The sequence below is a fragment of the Ambystoma mexicanum genome, chromosome 11, assembly GCF_040938575.1.
Source record: "Ambystoma mexicanum isolate Mex_15411 chromosome 11, UKY_AmexF1_1, whole genome shotgun sequence".
Lineage (NCBI taxonomy): Eukaryota > Metazoa > Chordata > Amphibia > Caudata > Ambystomatidae > Ambystoma > Ambystoma mexicanum.
In genome coordinates, this window is record NC_090934.1 from 761657885 (window position 1) to 761673534 (window position 15650).

A 15650-nucleotide genomic window follows, 5' to 3' on the forward strand; every position below is an offset into this window, starting at 1 on the left:
CATCACAAACCTTGCCAAGAAGTCCAACTTTCATCTTCATCTCTTCAGGGGCATTCTACCTTTCCTCACCTTCCTCTAGAAGCTCAATGTCTCCAGAGCTCTGGTTCTCTCTAGGCTTGACTACTGCAATAGCCCCTTCCCCAACCTTCCTCTTTCCTCCCTTCTACCCCTCCAACTAATCCAGAATAGTACTGTGAGACTTATCCTTGGCCTCAATCCCAGGGACCACTTCTTTCCAGCCCTAAAATCTTTCCACTGGCTCTCAGTGATTGCAAGCATCAAATTCAAAACCCTTTGCATCATCCACAGGGCTGTCTGGGGCTTGGGACCTCTCTACACCCAGCTTTCCCTCCCGAAATACAGCCCAGCCAGAATCTTTTGGTCTTCTGGCTCAAACTCACTGCAGGTCAAATGTTTCCCCAAGCAGAGAGTGGGAGGTAGAAGCCTCTCCTCGGCTGGTGCCTCCCTCTGGAACAGCCTCCCCCCCTCAGACTTCAGCCAGATTTCATTAAGTTATGGAAACTTCGATCTTCCTTTTCTCCTTTTCCTTCCCTCTCCCCCTCCCATGCTAAACTCTCCACCTGCCACTGCAACTGGGACCTGGTCCCCTCAGAGTCATACAGGGACCAGACCGGCCCCTACCAGTCCCTCTCAGCATCCTTTGCCAGCACTTGCCCTGGGGCTCGCTTTCCCAGACTATCACAACCCAGTTCTCCTATCCACTGCACTTTTCCTCCCCCACCTATGGGGTTCCCCCACTCTTCCATTTCTCCCTCCACCCCTCCTTGCACTTATCACCTTGTCATGCACTTGTACGGTAAGATTGTCAAAAGGCCAATATGACTGTCTGTTTGTTCTTGTTGTTTTTTTCTTGTGATTGCCACGTATCCCTACCCCCCACCCTGCCTCCTTGTCTTGTGGTGCCTGGAAACACATGTGTATAGGTGCCATACAAATGTCCAATAAAATACAAAATAAAAATAAAATGGTCAGACCAGTGGGGGATTTGATGGTCATGGTGGTCATGATGGTGTCCGTGGTGGCCACTGGAATATCATTGCCATAGAGATTGGGGTTTCCTGTGGGCAAAGTCTCTCTGGGGCCTGGGGCATTTTGCTGTACTGTTCACCAGGCTGTGTTTGGTTAACAGCAGTCTTGGCTAATCCCTTGGGTAAGTCCTCAGAGTCCCAGGGCAACAGGGGAAGTCCATATCCCTGTTGCCGGAGTCTGGGGCATTGATGTTGGCTTTGATAGTCTGCTCGGCGTCTTTACCCCCTGGCCCCAAGGGGTCCAGGCTAACAGGGAAATTGGTGGAGTAAAGGAATTGGTAAGTTCCGCTAATGAGGCTGTGAGCCTCCCCTTCAGTTTTTAAAAGGAAATTAGGCTTGGGTTTAGCTGCACCTAAAGATAGAGCTGAGGTTACAATTTTCCATTTGGGCGAGGTCGGGGCATGGTAGTCAGGACTGTAGGCACTTTGGGCAGAGTTGCTAGTTGCTGTAGAGGCATTGGTATACGGCTTGTTAGTGTTTTAAAGTCATTGTAGAGAATCTTTTGAGTCTTCATTGAATTAAGCCTTTCCGGACATATGAACCCATGGCTGCCACAAAGTTACAAGGATATGGTAACACCCCCTTCTGCATGTCAGCTTACCTAGTCAGGCCATCAGGAAAAAATCACTCGTCCATCGGCATACAGAGTCCTCTCTAGGGCTTTAAGTGGGCTGGGGCTAGCCAGGGCCGAGCCCCGACAGTCTCCATAAAGGGCTCCTGTGCCGGAGCCCACCCCCGACTAGCCACAGCCATGCCGACACCTCCATCAGGCAGCCTGTGTAGCCAAAGCGCTGCAGTTTCACAGGCTGCCTGCAGGTGTCAGCACTTTGGAAGTACTGACACCTGCAAGCAGCATGTGTCGGCTACACAGGCTGCTTCATGTTTCTGTACCCAGAAACAGGAGGAGAGCTGCACTGCCCAGCTCTCCTTTTGTTTCCGAGTAAATAGTCATCAAGCAGCATGAAGCCTATGGGGGCTTGGTTTCTATGTTTAGATCAGATTGCGGACTCTTCAACATTAAACAGCACAATGTATGTCAGGGCTTGTTAGCAGTGGAATTTAGTTTAAAATTGTGTGGTAGCATTGCTTTCTTTGTATTAGTCAACATCTATTGGCTGTAGTTATGGCCTTTCTCACCGATATAATTATAGACTGAACTTGTCACAACACAGGTGGACATGTACTAGTCCTGGATTATCGGAACTCGGCCTGTCCTAAAAAAGAGGACGAAGAGATGAAGTCACGTTATTTCCCTGGCTCCTCCCTTAGGTCGTTAAAACTTAACAATGGTGCTTTGTGGCAAAATAAACTTAAGAATTTGGACCTGGTGAAACTAAATGGGGCAATAGAAGGGGATTATTTAGGTCATCCAACCTTGTATAGAGGCTCTGTTTCTTCAACATTAGATTATGTTTTTACGGATGCATTTTTATTTGAGAAACGTAAGAAATTTGAACTTAATGTTCGATTAACTTCAGACGTCTATGGGCCTGACATAGTTCTGAATGCAATGCTAAACAGAATTTCGTGGAACAAGTATCAGGCTAATAAGTGAATGGTGCACTTCTCAAAGTCTTGGGTTCCTCTAGCTATGGCTGGAAGTTAATTATCTGAACAGTAGATCATTTTAGGGACTTCCTTTTCGGACACTCTAAAGACCACTAAGGGGAAGAGAATTGAATGGGAAGGGGAAGATTATGATTCGAAAAACCCATAAGTATAATCAACTTTCGCCTGGTAGGAAAGGGGAAATGAGGGTGGAAATTTGGATCATCAAGGGAATAAAAACATCTGAAACAGGAAAAGTCAGGTATAAAGAATGTTAAGCAGAGCTTTAAAAATTGGGTGAGAAGACATAAGGCCAGCTCATTGCAGGCTGATGCAGAAGCAATGCTGGATTGCTTTAAAACAAATGATACTGCTAACGTTTGCCGAACCATAAATGTATTGAAGGTGGGGCATGTAGAATTGATTGCTAATGCAGTCGTAGAGTCGGATTGGCTATCTTACATATAGACTCTTTTTTTCTGGGACAGGATCCTGTCTTTGGAAACCAGGGAAGCTGCTGATTTTGGCCATTCCGATGGCTCTTTCATTTTTGATCTGGAAGACATTTACTGTATAATTTGTAGGCTAATAATTCTTGAGCACCTGGGCCTAATCAGTTACCAAATAGTTGCGGCCCATTTCCAACTTCTTGTCAGACATTTTAAATAAATCCCATTTTTAAGCTGGGAACTAGATCAGATTCTAAGAATTAACATTCAAGTTCCATATTAGATGCTGATAGCAACGTTTTTGCAACCTTAGTACCACAGCAACTGGAGGATTGGGTGCTAAGGACCGGTAGATTCCAGGAAACCCCGACCGGCTTCAGGAAGGCCCATGGAACCAGTTTCTTTTTTCATTAAACGTTTTTTTTAAATTGTTATTTGTTGAATAAAACCAAGCTTGGCATAGCAATGAAAAATGCGGGTTCCAGTAAGAAATCATTTTAGAATACACAAAATGTGGTCAAAGGATTGGTGAGCATCCTAACCCATTTCTTCTTAAATACCCTCCTCCCATTTGCCCCAAATTTTCATAAACTTCCGTGGACACCCCCTTGCATTGTGTACCCTTCTCTCCATGGCCACGCACCTGTCAATTTCTGTGAGCCATCAGGACAACCAGAGATAGTCATGTGCCCCCCAGAGTACTGCAATAGTCTTCTTAACTTGTCCCATTGCAACCGACAAAAACATTTCTCAAAATTGGTGAAACCCGTCTCCCCCCCATATTCCGAATAATGCACATTTCATGGGTACTTTGACACGTAATGCTGCCGCCATTTTATCAATACATTTCTTCCGAAACATTTGTGCTTGTGGGCACGCTCATATGGTGTGGTAGAACATACCTCTTTCATATCTGCATCTCAAAGATTTGTCATCCTCAACCCTTCCCCATTCACCCAACATTGTGCGTGAGTAATACATTTGGTGCCTGATTTTGTACTGTATTAAGCAAAGTCTCATTGATATGCCCACCTCTCTAGGAAACATCAACACCTCCACCCATTCCTCCGGATCCAAGTGGCCTACGTCCTCCTCTCACCTTTCTTTCAATCAAGACAGCTCTCAAGTCAATGGAGCCAGTTTAATGCCTTCAAAATAAGGTGTTGCCATGATCTGGCATGGGGGAAACATGCGATTCACATGGCAGTAGCCAATGTATCATCTGCCTTTGACTTGGTAGATTGGAATCGCTGGGGAGCTGCGGAATTCTACTGACTGGGCCTGCTAAAATGAATAACTAGGTTACATGACAATTCTTACGTGCAGGTGCGGCTGAACCAGGAGTGGGTTCTTTCCCAAAATGGTCTTAGGCAGGGGTGTTTTTTAGCCCGCTGCCTTTTTAATCTGTATGTTTCTGATATGGGAGAATATTTTTTATCAGGTAGCCTTTCCCTCTCCTCCACAGAATTGGGCGATTGAGCATAAAGTGGTTAGCGTATACTGACAACTTCATTTTATTAGACTTCACTAGAATGGGCCTGCAGAAACCTTTGACTGTTTTTATGAATTACTCGTCTTTGTAATGCTTAAAAATGAATGCAGAAAAAACTATAATCAGTTCTATTACAAATACTAAAAAAGACATAAATAAGCAGTGGACTATAAATGAGGTTGGATTAGAAAAAGTAAAACATCTGGTATATCTGGGTTACCATATTTCAGGTAACTCAGACAAAGCCTTTATGAATTACTTTAGGAAAAAAACAGATGGTTTAGTAACTCAAATGAAATACGAGTGTTGTACTAGGAGATTTTAATCTTTTTGAAAACAACCCTGTAGATGACGAGGCCAAAGATTTGAAATTTTCACTGGAATCCATTGGCTTCAAACCATTAGTTCAAGCACCGACACATAGCGGGCATAACATCCTAGATTGGATAGTGGTGAAAAACCAATAAATAACTATCTCCTCAATCTTAGAATGTGCCTGGTCCGGTCATTGTATGATAAATGTTGTCTGTTCCATACAACCACCACAGGTATCACTACCAATTAGGAACAAGCCACACATGTCCTGGCAGAACCTTAAAAATGTGACCAGTGAAGCCTTTAAAGAGACGGTAACACCGCTTTTGCCATCAATACAAGATCACATCTCTCTTGATGATTTCACACATTTATTTAGAAAGGCCACTAATCAAGTCTTCGATACTCTGGTCCCCCTTAAACCTGCCAAGGCTAACAAATCTACAATTCTAAATAAATGGTTTTCTGAGAAAATCTTAAAAGATAGGAGAACCAATCGTAAAGCAGGACATACGTGGAGAAAAACTCCCTCTGTTGAGTCAACTCTGAACTACAAACTGGCTGTAAAAACCTATAAATCTGAAATCATTAAAGCTAAGGTCGAAAAACTTATTGCGAGAATCCAGCAAGCAAAATCCCAGCCAAAAGAGTTATTCACCATCTTACAGGAACTGAAAAATTCCCCAGCTAGTTATAAGGAGCAAGAAAGCAATGCATGGTGCCAAGCCATGCATGATAGCTTTATTCAAAAAATGGAAAAACACCAACAGGCCATTAGAGGTCAGAAAAAAACTACTATCAGATGACATAATAACATCCAAACCCGTAGTCTTTCCGAAAACACAACAATCTTAAGATTTTTACTTTTGAAAATGTATCCCAGTCTGAGGTTCTGGAGGTTATTTATAATCTGAAACCCTCCTCATGCAGAGGGGATAGTTTTCTGGCCAAACTCTTCAAGGATTCTGCAGATACACTAGCTCCCTGGGTTACTCGTTTTGTAAACCAGTCCTTTGATGAATCATATGTGCCTGGAAACATAAAAGAAGCCTGGATTACCCCTGTCATAAAAAAGGACAATCTAGATCCTGCTATCCCAGGAAATTTTAGGCATATTACGAATGTGCCGTTCCTGTTAAAGATAATTAACAGGATTGCATACCTGCAATATTGGACATTTTTACTTACAGATGAGCAGTCAGGTTTTCGTGCCAACCATAGCACTGAATCAGAACTTTTAGATCTTCGGGCGAATATTTCCACTATTTAGAAAAAGGAAGTACAGTTTTGCTCCTGTTGCTAGATCTCTCCTCTGCATTTGATCTGATTTGATCACAATCTCCTAGCAGAAAGGTTAATAACAGTTGGTTATGTTCACCATCAGCAGCAAAATGGTTCCAGTCTTTTCTGGGACCTCGAATGGCAGCAGTGGCAAAAGGAAATTTCACATCCCTAAAAATCCTGCTATTATGTGGTGTCCCTCATGGGTCATGCCTGTCCCCCTTGCTTTTTAATGTCTTTTCTAAGTTACTCTGTGATATGCTACGATCATTGGGTGTCGGATTCACAAATTATGCTGATGACACTCAATTGGTATTTGAGTTAACAGGTGACTATGAAAAGGACGCTCAAAGAGTCAGGGAGGTGTTTCACGCTATACAATATGGATGGCGACAAACTCTGTAGCTTTAAATGAAGCAAAAACAGAGCTAATGAAAAATGGTACCCCCAAAAGCTAAAAAAAAACTAAATGCATAATATAGAAGCTCTAACATCAATGACAATAACATCATGGTATCAGATCATGTTAAAACGCTTGCAGTCTTTATGGACTCACATCTCTCCTTTAAGAGGCATGCGTCTTATCTAAAATCCACATGCGATTTTTACTCCAATCTGTTGTGGCAAATTCGCCCATATCTGACTGAACAAAATCTTGGTCTGATCGCGGGCGCCATAATAAACTCCAAATTAGGCTACTGTAATAGTCTCCTAATGGGTAGATCGATGTCTAACATTCTAATAATGCAGACAATACAAAATGGAGCAGTCAGGGCAGTTCTTGGTCTAAGCCAACACTCCAAAATTTCAGTAGCAAGGAGAAAACTGCATTGGCTCCCAGTTGAGCAAAGGATAACATTTAAGGGTGCTGTAATGGTCTTTAAGTGCCTAGCAGGTACTGCACCAAAATATCTTGCTCATAACATAAGGAAAGCGCCCATTAGAAGAAATCTTCGGTCTCATAATAAACATGACTTAGATCAACCCTGACAAACTCTCAAAAGAGTAGGTGGTACTCATTTCAATTTTTGGGCACCTCCGGTTTGTTAATCACTTCCGATTCCTATGAAAAACTGTGTGTCCTTGAACAGTTCCAAGAAACAACTTAAGACCTGGTTGTTTCATGAAGGAACAGTTTGAATAGTTTTGCTCACCCTGTCTGACCTCTTGGACATCAACATCTGGCTGTATTAATGTTTGACTGTTATGTTGTCTCTGTCTTGTGAGCGCTTTGAGGCCTCTGGGAAAATAGCGCTATGTAAAAAACCAATATAGATAGATAGATAGACATAAAAAGCAAATATTGTATATTTACATATATACCATTACTTATGTTTTTTGTGGGGAAAAAACATACCAAAGCTCACATATGTTGTGCAACTCCTACCAGATTGGGTTTTAGACGTCCTGGTAACCTTAGAAAGTATAATTTGGCAAAGGGTCTGAGGTATTCCAAACACGATCCCCACTGTTGCCATTAGGTTTGAGCTCAGGCTTAATTCCCTTAAGGTAATTGGTTAGTGGAGACTCTTGATACTATACAGCAACTTTGTATCCCCCTCCCAGAACACTCCATATGAAGACCTGGGGCACTTAATTGAGAGGGAGACTGTGACAATGTTAAAATGCTTTGTTAGGAGATGTGCTAAAATCTTGGCCAATTATAACTTGACTGAGGCGCATTTGATAACTGAACCCGTAAGGATCAAACAAACTCTTTATTCCACTGATTGGTGTCAAATGATATCTAGCTTTCATAGGTATGTTAGTTTGAAACATCTGGCCCATGAACAGAATAGCTTGAGTGAATAGGCACCCTGTGGAAAACGTTTTCCATGCCCATAGGCCAAGTGGAAGTTTATTCGGCTTGGGTGAACCATTTTCCAAATGGGAGAGGTATTATTGAGATGTAGGGGCATTTCAGCGGGGGAGGCCAAATGTAGATTTTGCAAGGTTGAAGAAACCTTGGAGAACCTTTAGCATCTACTGGCTTTTTGCCCATCTTTGAAGTCCCTGTGATCTATGCACTTTAAAATATTATTTGCTCAAGGAGGCCTGATGGACTGTCAAGTGTTTTGGACTAAGTGTTTAAGTGGCCAGACGGTATCAATTGCAGTTGCAGTAGTCCATTTTTTAAATATCATGCATTTAGAGGTGAGGGAGGTTTGACATGAAAAGGTCTGAGATATTAATAGCATGATGGTTGGCTTTAATGCATACTTTTAGATTAGGAGTTAGAATGTGAATAGGAGACTTCCTATGATGTATTAAATGACCAGGCACGGGCACTTTAGAACTGAGATTAATTCTTCCTTTACAAGTGATGTGATACTTTACTAGGCGTATGGTCTTTTAGTCTTAGTATCTGTTGGTGTTATTTGGTGCACTTAATTAATTATTGAGAAGAGAGAGAGAGAGAGAGAGAGAGAGAGAGAGAGAGAGAGAGAGAGATGCTTAACGCTTTGGGTTATGAAAACCTTTTTTTATGCAATTGAAGTAATGTTTTATGTGTTTTTTGGAGCACTTTTGATGGTTTTAATGTATTCCTGTATGTTTCTATTTTTCTCACATTCTTTGTTTTTTGTTGATTATGTGTATTGTTAAGGTTGAATTTGCTGATTTAACCAATCAACACTGTTATTTAAAACATGTATATTTCTTACACATTTGGCATAAAACTCCCTAGGAAGGATGATCATTTCTCCTTGCAACTGGATTACAGAATTTTAGCCCCTGAAGGGGCCAACTCAAGCTTGTCTATTCTAAATTTGAATTGTTCTCTTGAAATTGTGAAACCAGTGTGCTCCAAAATGTGTAGTGCTGCCTTTAACCTCTGATCTCGCTCTATTAAACTCTATCCCCACACCAACACATCATCTTGATAGAATTTACCTTCCTTCACTCCTCCCACTAATTTAGGCATTATCCAATTGCAAAGGAGATAGTGTCCCAGCTAAATTAGTGAAAGAGTGGGCGCCCTATCTTACCCCTACCATCACTAATTTTGTCAACGCCTCCTTCAAAACAAATATAGTTCCAGCAAGTATTAAAGAAGTCTGGTTTACCCCACTCTTAAAAAAAAATTCAATCCCATCTCAAACAAAATAAACTTCTAGGAACTAGACAATCAGGCTTTAGGGCTAACCACAGCACTGAAACGGCCCTTCTAGACTTGACAAACAACATGGACACCATCAGAGATTCAGGGAAACTTTGTATTCTATTGCTGTTAGATCTATCTGCAGCCTTTGACCTTGTAGATCATGATAAATTATACACCTCCCTAACCAATGATTTCAACTTCTCCATTGATGCCACCAAGTGGGTCAAATCCTTCCTTGCTGAACGTACCTCTAGAGTGGCCATAGGCAAGGAAGCTGCTGACCCTATGCCAGTACCCATAGGAGTTCCCAGGGTTCATGCCTTTCACCCACTTTATATAACGCCTACACCAAACTCCTCTTCTCCGCCCTTGATGATATGGGTGTCATCTATACCAACTTTTCAGATGACACCAAGATCCTCATTCCCATTACAGGTGATTATGACCAAGACTCCCAGACCATCAACAAAATGTATTCTATCATAAAAAAATTGGATGGCGCTAAACAGCCTTTGTCTCAACGATGAAAAGACAGAAGTCCTAATCGTTGGATCCCCAAACAAAATAGCGGCCCTCCACTCAGACTACTCCTCTATCAATATTGATGGCACCCTGGGCCCAGTCCTCAAACAAGTGAAAACGCTAGGGGTATACTTAGATGCCAACCTTACGATGACCAAACACATCAGTACGCTCGCATCCTCTACAGCATATACATCAAAACTCATAGTGTGAAGTCGACAATTCTTGACCCCGACCAATTGCCTCACCTTGGCCAGAGCGCTGGTATTATCCAGACTGGACTGCTGTAATGTACTACTCGCAATGATTTCCATCACCAACCTTAGTAAACTGCAACTCTTGCAAAATAAAGCCTTAAGAGCAGCACTAGGGATAACAAAACATGAGCACATATCCAAGGCCAGGAGGGACGCCCACTGGCTGCCCATCAAAGCAAGAATTATTTTTAAAACACTTTGCATCACACACAAATGCACCACTAACAAAGCACCACTGTACCTGAATAATGTTTTTTAAAAAAAAGAAAACGTGAGATCCCTAAGCAATGACAGTCAAAGTCTAGTGACACCTCGCTACAACAACAATAAAGCAGGGGGCAGCCATTTCTATGTCCTAGCCCCTAGACATTGGAACTCCCTCCCCATCCACATAAAAAAAGAGACCTCCTTCCCCGTGTTCAAAAAAACAATTGAAAACATGGATGTTTAACCTATACTAGCACAATACTGAATCACTATTATTGTAATGGTGTTTATTGTCTATGTAATACCACTGTTTTATGTATTTTTTGTATAACCAATGCCTAGGTATATCAATATTTTCTAAGATTACTGTAACCATGCCGTGATACCCCAGGGTCTAGGTGTGTAACAAATGAAAAAATAAACTAAATAATAAATAAATCCTGTGAAACACCCTTGCTGTTTATACTATTATGAACGGCACTCGTTTGTACTTACACAACCCATAAGGCTTTATGAATGTAGTTAGATCCAGAGATTGTAGATGGAGATGAACCTGGTAGTAGGCAGATTTGAGGACAAACAAAGAAAACATTAATGTCTGCAATAAACTCTGACATTTTTGGCAATTGAAATCTTTCTGCCACCACATTTGGTTTAGTTCCCTGAGATTGATCCATATTCTCATTGTCTCGTTGCACTTGCATACCACAACTATCGGAGTGATCCATTCTGATGCCTCCATTGTCTCAATTAGCCCTTTTGCGACCAGTCTATTGGGTTAATTTTCAACTTCCTACTTGGGAGCTATCGATACTCTTATGAACTGCACTATAACAGGCCATGCATCTTTCTTGAGCTTGATATGGTGGAAACATGTTTTTGGCATCCTTCAATATCAGAGAATACTTCTGGTACTGAACCTGTTATGTCACTCTATTCTTCATTCCCATCGACAACCAAATTGGTCCCACTCACCCAAAAATGTTCAATATGATTTGGATCAAGTTTAATTTGTAGTTTATATGGCTCATCCCATGATAGTAAATGTTCCCCAACTACAGTGACCATCACCACGCTCCTGGTCTCACATCCCTTGAACTGTAATGTGCGTCAAACTCTCATGATAGAGTTGCTCCCCATAAGCACTTGCTTCTACAGTAGACTCTTTCAACATGCAGCAGTTGAAGGATGTGCACCAGGCTTGAGCACTTATTAATGTATAATCTGCTCCACTGTCCACAAGCATATCTGTCTTGGTCCCATTTATTGCAATCACTGCATGTGCTTTTTTTTCACTTGGCGATGCCCTTCACAGCATTGACTATGCTCTGAATTCTTCTTCACATGTCATGCAGTATAGCTCTTGGCGACTTGTATCGTTATCTTGGATCATTCTAATGTTGTCCCTTGTGGATTTAAATTACCTTTCTTTCCACATTCTCTACATATGATGTGTATGGAGAGCATTCTCAGTCACTGGCTATATGTCTCTTCCACTTCTATAGAATCTTCTTCTTGAAGGCTTCATATACTCTTTCTGTATCCAGGCATGATTTGTCTTGAGTCTTCTATGTGCTTTTGATCATTATTCTTTTAGGTTTCAGACAGTCAAATCTTTTTTCCGCCTTATGCTTAGTGCTATCTGACTTACTGGTAGCATTCATTTCCCCTGTCCCTTGGGATGTGTATTTAGAGCGTTCATACATCCTTCATTGTGTTCTACTGCTTTAGCTATTTCTATTGTTAGTGTAGAGTCTCTCTCTCTCTCTCTCTCTCTCTCTCTCTCTCTCTCTCTCTCTCTCTCTCTCTCTCTCTCTCTCTCTCTCTCTCTCTCTCTCTCTCTCTCTCTCTACAGTTGTTCTGTAATACTGTTGTTTGTGCACTTTATCATTAATTGATCTCTGATATGCTCATTTTGGCACTGCTCAAACTCACATTTGATTGTGAAACCCTGAAGGGCTGTGATGAAGTGATGAAATCTTCGATACTTCTGTTTTCTTTCATTGCATAGTGGTTGTCTACTTTTTCAATGCTTATTTCAAATGTATCACCTTCTCCCAAATTCGGCTTGGGTAGTCTTTTAAGTATTTCCTGCCCTGCATGGCCCAAACTATGAAATAGAAAAGCATCCTTCCTATCAGTGAATAATTAGGGCCATACACTGCTAATACATATTTTTAAAATCCCGCCTTCCAGTGCTTCCATTTTGTTATTGAATCCCCAGGTGAGGGCAAACACATTGAGGGCCCAGGAGTATTAGCCATAATATAGAGTTGCTATGCAACTCTCCAATCTTATTTATTCAAGTTTCCACATCTAATCAGTTCATTTACTCCAACCACAATCTGTGAAGCCGTAGCACTGAACCCTGCTGGTGCATTCAAATGCTCGGAGGTGTTTTACTCTAATATATGTGTTCGTCCTCACACCAATCGTTCTGTGCTGATAACTCCGCTCACGCCTCCTGGATGCAGCAAATTTAATATTCACTTCCAATTCCTCGTGCCTACCTTCTGTGCTCTCCTTAAAGTCAGACACCATTATCGATTGACGATGTTCCTCCTCACACTCACCTCTCTTCAAGCTGGTGATCTGAGATTCTCACATCAGGTTTCACTTGCAATTGCAGGGGCCATGTAGGATCCTCCTCACCAATATTGAGCAGTACTTCTAATACAGGGATGACATGACAGAACACCTTCTTCATATCTGGTACTTTATTGAATTCAGGACAATCACGTTTCACAGCTCCTGCCGTCCTCGCACTCCACCCACCATCCCACCCATCCATCTCTTCCATCCCATTTCCAGTATGAATCCTTTTTAACATTCTACTCCAAGTGGTCATGCAGTCATGGGCAAAATTCAGTTGGGGACAAGGGTGTTTGTTCTCCCAACCTTTGTGGCACACCAATTTATTGCTCCCATTTTATATGGAAGGGATGGGGACCCACCACCCAGCCCTTTGCCTATGCTCCCAGTCCTGGGCCGAGGTGTTGCACGGTCATGTTCAGGCATCACACCTCTGCCCTCACCATGGTTGGCCTGACTAAAGTCAGAAGCCACGGTGCTGTACTGGGTGGTGGAGGGGCCCACTGCAGCTGACTGCCGCTGGGCTGCTGCATGCCTAGTGGCTACGGAGCATGTCACTCTCTGGCTCTGCATTACCGCTTGTGCGACAGGAACCACGACGCTCTCATGCAGAGCTTCATGGTTTCTGTCTGCACGGAGTGCACGTGCGATGGAACCAAGGAGAGCAGGCCAAGGAAGACGGAGCATCGCAGAACCTGCACTGGAAATGCAAGTACGTTTTTTTATTTAAATTTATGAAAATCTGTGTGTTTGTAATATTTTTTATGTGTATGTATGTAAACATGCATGTGTAGTGTGCACAGTGCATGTGAATGGTGTGTACGGGTGTGAGTGTATGGTGCATATGTGTGTTGTGTCTGTGTGAATGAATGAGAATGCAATGTGTTTGTTTCTATGTTCTGGTGCACAGTCAGTGCGTGGAGAATGAAGTGTGTGAATGTTATGTTGTGGCTTCTGGGCGCACGTGTGAGAATCAAAGAAGGTCATTCTCAGGTGTGACTGGGTGAATGGGCATGAATGGTTGTTATGTGTGTGCGTAGGCAAAAGGTTTTCACGACTGAGGGGACAGGCCGCAAGTATGACCTTTTTTATGGGCATCTATGATGGAGCAAGCACGATAATTGTTATTACATGTCTATACTGGCATTTAGGTGCAGCCAGTTTCTAGACATTCTTACTGTGGCATCATGCTATTTTATACAGGGTATTTATGATAAAGCAAGCATGATACGTGTCATGTGGTGTGAGGAAGTATGAGTCAGAGTCCGACAGAAGAGTGGCATGTTGATTGGCAAAGCCTTTTATTGTTTGTCTGCCTCAACAAAACTAGCCAATCAGAATTGCAGAATGTGCAAAGTAAAGCTCGCTGGCCTGTGCCCAAATCCTAACCTGTCCCTCGCAGGCTAAACTTAGTGTGATGTGACAAGGGAAATGTCTCTTGACTGTCCACCCGCAGCCAAGCTTTGCAGTTCAAACAAAAGTTCCAAAAGGTGTTAAAAAGCAAAAAAAAAGTTTCACAAGACTCAAGGGGTTCATTCCATTTTCCCAGAGTATTTCCAATTTTATCCAAAATGGCGTCTGTGCCTTATAGTTCAAAACAAAAGTTCCCTTTCCCTGGAGTCTTTCCAAGTTTTTATGCAAAAAAAACGGACCCTTTTCTCAGTACCCTCTTCTCTGTTCACTCTCCTGCCAAGTAGGATACTCAACAGTCTGGTTTTTAGTGTCTTTTCTCTCCTGCCAAGGTCTCTGAGTGTCACATGTGCACTATTCACGAATTCCTTTTTATTATTGTTTGGGGTGCATCTCCCAAGCCTGGATCCCAGACCCTCTTCACTTGGTTAATTCCAAAGTTCCTTTGATCTAATTTCTCTTCACGCCCCATTCTTGGGTTACCCTCTTGCCAAGGTCTGTGAACGCTATTTGTAAATGTAAAGTTCATATTTCTACTTATTACTCTTTGGGCTATGTTTTCCCAATGTGGGTCTCAGACTCCCTTCACCTTGCTCCGGTGTGTCAGCCAGTGGTTGAAGTGCATGAAAAGAAGTAGTGGAACTATGTTCCCTGCTGGCCTGCACCCACTTCCCACAAACCCCTTTGCCACGCCACCTCCCACGTGCAATCCAAACCCCAAAACAAACACACCTGCTGTTTAAGGGAATGTTCAGTGCAATGCACTGAAGTGCAATTTTAAACGTCTTCTTACACTTTTATTTTAAAAGTTAACCATTCTGGCATGGTTCCTTTTTAAAATAAAAGTATAGGAATAGTAACACTTTTTTTAAAAAGTAGAGGAGCACTGCTCCCAACTGCTCCCGCCAACTTCGACCAGTGGAATCTGAAAATGTTCACAGTTCTCTTGATCTAATTTCTCTTCACGCCACAGCCTTGGTTTACTCTCCCTCCTGCCATGGTCTGTGAGTACTATTTGCAAATGTAAAGTTATTATTTCTCCTGATTATTCTTTGGGTTATGTTTTCCCCCTTAACCTTGCGGCTGTGCATCAGCAAATGTTCACAAATGTTAGGCTTTACTTCACTTAACGATTCTTGCGTTCTCTGGGTCTCCCCAAACCCGGCTTAGCCACCCTTATACCTGCAGGGTCTTGGTGGTTGCTCTCTCGTGGTACTCGGGTCTCCCAGGATTTTCTGTGGCTTCTCCCGCTACCTGGAGCTTTCTCCGGTGTCTTGCGAGCCTCTCCAGCAGCCCCAAGGTGGGGTTCCTGCTCTCCGTCAACCCCGGCTATTGACGAGAATACTTTCTCGTCCGCGGGAAACTTCCTGCTTAGTGAGATCCTTGCAGACGTGCTTCTCTCTTCGACTCCGTCTGCTTCTCTGG